The sequence below is a fragment of the Larus michahellis genome, chromosome 7, assembly GCF_964199755.1.
Source record: "Larus michahellis chromosome 7, bLarMic1.1, whole genome shotgun sequence".
Taxonomy (NCBI): Eukaryota; Metazoa; Chordata; class Aves; order Charadriiformes; family Laridae; genus Larus; species Larus michahellis.
In genome coordinates this window covers 60,906,758-60,912,739 of record NC_133902.1, presented here as the reverse complement: position 1 = coordinate 60,912,739, position 5,982 = coordinate 60,906,758, and the positions used below count along the sequence as shown (strand labels likewise).

At 49.8% G+C, this 5,982-nt stretch overlaps 1 long non-coding RNA gene across 1 annotated transcript; it reads right to left on the bottom strand.

Moving 5' to 3' along the window:
- Positions 1 to 3,233: 3,233 nt before the first annotated feature.
- LOC141746381 (uncharacterized) lies at positions 3,234 to 4,987 on the bottom strand. The gene is made up of 3 exons (XR_012588337.1): positions 4,890 to 4,987; positions 4,712 to 4,811; positions 3,234 to 3,599 (listed from the first exon to the last, which is right to left on the bottom strand). It is a non-coding gene; the product is annotated as an uncharacterized LOC141746381 (long non-coding RNA).
- Positions 4,988 to 5,982: the final 995 nt, after the last annotated feature.

Sequence of the window (5,982 nt, the reverse complement as noted above, 5' to 3'; positions counted from 1 at the left end):
CCTCAGTCTCGACAGATCCACACATTAACTATAGACTCTCATCACTATTCTGCCTGCCCTGGACTCTACACACCCAGGCAGGGGGGCTCCAAGCCAGACACACACACACAAACACAGCCCAACACTACACAGAACGCTAAAAACAATGCGCCTCAAGGATGAGAGAAAACTCTCAGCAAGAAGGATGACACTGGGACTGAAGTCACTGTTGGGGAAGGAGACCTAGAGACTGTGGTGGTGATGTGAAGAGGCTCTACGGAAGCCCCTGAAACGAAGTTTAGAACATCGTCTGTGATAACAAGGGACTGTCGAGACCAATAAGATGTATGCGCAGGAAGCCTGGCTTCAAGACCTAAGAACATAATGACATAGGGAAGAAGTCCCAGTCGCAGAAGCGGGCCGTCCAGAAGCTTCCGAGCCGCAAGAACAATGCATGCTTTAAGCTTCTAACGGAAGAAGAGCAGCAGCCGAATGGTGCTGTGCCCATGGGTGCGGGTGTTCCAGACCCTAGGGATGGCGCCTGAGGCACCATGCCATGCTCCTGGAGCTTAAAGATGACCTTGAGACCCGAGAAGGGTCTAAGACACAGAACACAGGCCACACGAAAGACAGGACAACACACACAGGCTGGAATGCCAAACAGTAAGCCACATCCCTTACGTGCCTAAAGGAGACTGCGCTCCAGGACAAACCTCTCCCCTATGCCAACTTCAAAGACACCTTTTTGCAGTTCTCAACCTTGTCCCCTCTCGGGCGCCAGTCTCTCAACTTAGCTTTCGGAGGGCCAGGGGCCCGAATCCATCCTTGAGGTAGTCCACAGAAAACAGCCATCCAATACGTTCCTGTGGTCACCAGCTTCCTCCTCTTCCTCTGCAAAAGAAAAGGAAAAAACATTACCCCAAAATCAGCCACAGCACCAGCAATAAGCATCCTGAGAGGAGATACCAACCTCTTCCACAACATCCTCAGCCTCATGAACGCCAAGACATTCTGCTCGACCGCTCCGTGCCAATTCCAGAGTCTGACGCTGCGGCAACAGTTATTCACAGCACCTAAGAGACCAAGAAATGCAACATTAGCACTGCGCTTCTGCCAAACCACCAGTCCCGTGCTCCTCCTCGATACTATCTGGCTCACCTCAAATGCGAGAGCCTAGAACACACCAGGCTCCGACAACACACAAACCCAACTGCAATACCTGTCCCAGAAGGACTCGTGAACCCAGCTCCCTTTTCTAGCCCTCCCCCAGTGCCAAGCCCCTCTCTTCTCCCTGACCCATCAGGGAAGGAGCCCCACTTCTTCCCCACAGCTCCTACCCTTTATTTGCCAGCCTGAACACCCAGCGTCGGACGCTTCTCGGGAGCCACTCTTCCCAGCCTCTCCCTGCGTTCCGCCACCACCTCCTATCTTCTGTCTTCCCACGGACTCCGGGCTCTACTACAGACCCACAGAGTCAGCGAAGCCCTGACCCGACCTACAACAGGGGCCTGCCGCAAGCCACAAAGGCTCCAGGGACACGGCGGTACCCTGCGCACTCTGGGGGAAGGCGACGAGGCACCCCGCATCCTGCAATATGTTATGCCTTACGTCCCTGCTGCTTTCCTGAGAAGTGTGAAAACTCCATCTACGGCTGCAGACAAGATGCTCACCCAGGCCCTGCAAAGTAATCTCATCACCTGCCCGATTGAGACAAATTCTATTGGCACCTTACCTGGGATACGGCAAAGCTAGTGGGGAAAAACAAACAAACAATAAAGTTCCACCTTCAATACACTCAGGGATTCCAGGAAAATACGCCGTGCCTGGAAAAAGGGAAAACTGTACCCTTAAACCATCTCACCGCCCCCGAATGCTCATTACAACGTGACTGACCTGAAAAACCCCAAGGAAGAGAACCAGCACATGAGGCTGCTGTCTACTATACATGCTGCCAGACCTCACCTGGTCCTCAAGGTCTTACCACCTCCAGCTTCCTACCTGCTATTCTCTAAATGGGCTAACATCTCCGCCCAAGGAACTGAGCCAGCTCCAAAGCTGCAATCGACTGAAGGACCAGCAGAGCTCTGACCCTGGAGATGCCTGGCAGCAGAATGAGCTGCCCCAGCAGAGGCTCTGGGTTATATACCCCGGGCCCTGCCCACCGCCCTTCCCACCAGCACCTGGGAAAGGGGCTGGGGCAACAAGGCATAGAGCGTGCCAGAGGAGCAGCTGCTCCTTTCCTCACAGGCCTGAGAAGTACAGCATGTGAAACACCAAAACAGAGAAAGCGACCCTTAGAGGAAATGACAATACGTCCTCTTTTATTACAACTACATCAATTGTGTCAGCAATGGGGCCCAGTAGGTAAGTAAACTTAATTAATCTTTTGCAGGGCATAGACATAAAGACGTCATCCTGACCTAAATAGGCAAGAAGATCATTAAGCATAATAACAATATTTTTAAATCAAGACTCAATGTCCTTTAGTTTCCTCGTAAAAGAAACCCCACAACGAGTCATACAGCGTTTCTAGCAAGACAACACATATAACCTGACTTCTGCCAGAACTGTGTTCTGGATCGGACCGGCAGACAGAGCGCAAGCAGGAGCTTGTACGCTGTCTGTAATGCAGTGGCTGAGAAAGAACCGAGGCTTGGGGCCGCCGCTCTCCTCGGCCGAGTCTGCTCCCGTGCCCTGTCCGTCCTTGCTGTTGTGCCTTAGGCCGCGCAGTAAAACAAGTGACACGTGCTCCCTTTTAACTTCTCTCCTGATGCAGGAGAGAAGAGAGCGAGACTTAGGGACTGAAAGATAAACTGAACTGTAATGAAATCTTAACAGCAAAATAATACCAAGAAAAGACAACAGTAACAAGAAAATAATTAAATGCATACAGGACATACACAACCCGATACGTAACTCCCAGGATGACCACTGCTTCACTGGCAGGCACGGGGAAAGTCCGGGACAGCACTCGGTGACAGACTGGAACCGGATTCCAGACCCGGTTGCATAAATGCACAGATCGGGGTCAAAGGACAATGAACAGACAGAGGAATCCTCAAAGGCCAGACAACAGGTACCGACCCCTTCGATCCCGCTGCTTTTATACAGAGCGTGATGATGATGGAATGCAATACCCCATCGGTCAGGTTCGGGTCACCGGTCCCGTCTTCTCTTCACCGTGGGTGCAATCTCTCTACACTTTTCTGCTTCCGACGGGGCATATATAAAAGTTAGCTGCACTGTGCTGTTATAGGAATAAGTATAAGCAAGAGCCTCTCTGCACGGCATCCCTTGGCATTAAGTGTAAATATAAGGTCTTGGCGCTCTGAAGGCAGATACTACCTGAAAAATACGTTATTATTTTCAGAGAGTTCAGTTCATTGGAAGAGACTTACCTGCAAAGCAAAGTGACTGAAAACAACACTGGTTCTGTTGAACCTCAGTCCAGCACTTCCACGCATGGCTACGTAACCTCACATTCACATGAAAAAAAGTGGCCAAATGTATTCGTGGAGCCGCCGGTCACATCTTCCCTTTAATACCTCAGCCTAAGCTACCTTTGTCCTGCGCTCCCGTCGGCTCCCCTGCGTATCCCTGTCCATCTCATCTCTCCGCATCTGAAAAAAAAAAAAAAACAACACACCAACATCAAACATTACCCTGATGCAGAGCAGTAGCTTTATTCCAAAGGTCTCCTTTCTACTTAGGAACCCTGTTCACATAAGTCCAACTACAGCCTGTCATCCAAAAGAGAGAAGCCTGCAAACATTACACCCCACACAAAGCAGCCTGAACATCTTTGAGATACTGTCCCCTTCACTAGCCGCAAACACCCTCTCCGACTTGGCTCTGCTTATGCCAGCGCCTGCTAATGAAACACCCGTCCACGCAGCCTCTCGAGAGCTAATCGATTAGAGACGACTGAGCAACCTTTGCCTGGGTCTAGGCAGATCCTCATATTCACTACAGACTCTCATCGTGATTCTGCCTACCCTGTACACTACACGCCCGGGCAGGGCAGCCCCGAGCCAAACACACACAGACTGACGCTACACAGAACACTACGAATGACGCGCCTCAAGGATGAGAGAAAACTCTCAGCAAGAAGGATGGCACCGGGACCAAAGTCACCATCGGGCAAGACGACCTGTGGCACTGTGATGGTGACGATGTGAAGAGGCTCCACAGAAGCCCCTGAAACGAAGTGTAGAACTTCACAGTTCCTGAGAAGGGACTGTCGAGCCTGACAAGATGGACATGCAGGAAGCCTAGCTTCAAGACCTAAGAAGAACATAACGACACAGGGAAGAAGCCCCAGTTGCTAAAGTGGACCGTCCGGAAAGTTCCAAGACGCAAGACCGATGCACGCTTTAAGATTCTAATGCAACAAGAGAGGCAGACGGTTGGTGCTATGCCCATGGGTGCAGGCGTTTGACACCATAATGATGGTACCCGATGCACATTCCATGCTCCTGGAGCTTAAAGATGATCTCGAGACCCAAGAAAAGGTCTAGAATGCAAAACACAGACAACACAATCGACATGGCAACACACACAAGCTGGAACTGCCCTGCCCAGGATGCGTTAATATAATACTGGACAGTAAGGTACATCGTTTACCTGCCCAAAGGAGACTGTGCCCCGGGACAGCCCTCCCCGCTACGCTAACGTCAAAGACCCCATTACACAATTGTCAGCCTCCGCCCCTTTCCGGTGCTGGTCTCTCAACTTAGCTTTTGGAGGGCTACCATCTGATTCCATCCTTGACGTAGTCCACAAAACACAACCATCCGATACGTTCTTGCGGTCACCGGCTTACTCCTCTTCCTCTGCAAAAGGAAAAGAAAAAAGTAATCCCAAAAGCAGCTACAACACCAGCAATAAGCATCCTGAGAAGAGACGACGACCTCCTCCACAAAACCCCTCGAGCCTCCTGAACGCTGGTGCAGTCTGATTGCCTCCTCCGCAACGATTCCAGAGTCGGATGCTGCAGCGACAGTTATTCACGGCACCTAAGAGACCAAGAAACACAACATTTGTACTTCACTTCTGCCAAACCACCAGTCCTGTGCTCCTCCTCGATACTATCCAGCTCACCCCAAATGCAAGAGCCTATAGCAGACCAGACACCATCAACAACCAAACCCAATGACAAAACTTGTCCAAGAAAAATGTATGAACCCGCCTCCTTTTCCTAGCCATCCCCTAATGCCAAAACTTTAGGAACTCCCCCCCTTCTCCTGAACCATCAGGGAAGGAGGCTTACTGCTCCCCCACAACTCCTGCCCCTTATTTTCCAACTGCTCCTCAGGACCTGCTCTTCTGAGCCCTACCCTGTGTTTGGCAGACACCTCCTGTCTTCTGCCTTCACAGAGACTCCGGGCTCTGCTACAGACCTGGAAAACCAGGAAAACTGTTACAGAACCTACCGGTAACCGCCTGCAAACCGCAAAAGCTTCAGGGCCACTGTGATACCCTACATGGTCTGGAAGAAAACGGTGAGCCATCCCTGCTGTTATGACCCTGTTGCTTTCTCAAAACAGATAAACTCAATATATAGATACATACAAGACAGTCACGCTAAATCCTGCTCCAGTATCTCATAACGCATCTGATTGAGACTAACAAAAACACCAACTAACATAGTGTACATCAAAATTAGAAAAGAGTACAAAGTTTTATCTTCAATAAAGTCAGAAATTACAATAAAACACACCACCTGCCATAAGCAAAAAAAGAACACATACTATTAAACCATTTAAACAAACTAAATGCTCCCTATAAAACTAAATATATGGGGGAAAAAAAAAACAAACAAACATACATCTCCACTTTCTATGGCAACCACCCTTACATTGAAAAATCTTACCTCTGACATCTTACCTATACTAGTTTAAACACTAAAACAAGCCTTCCCAAACAGCTGCACAAGCTCTAAAACAACGCTTAAGAAACATCAGAGCTCTAACCGTGGAAAAGCCCAGCACCAGAATGAGCTCC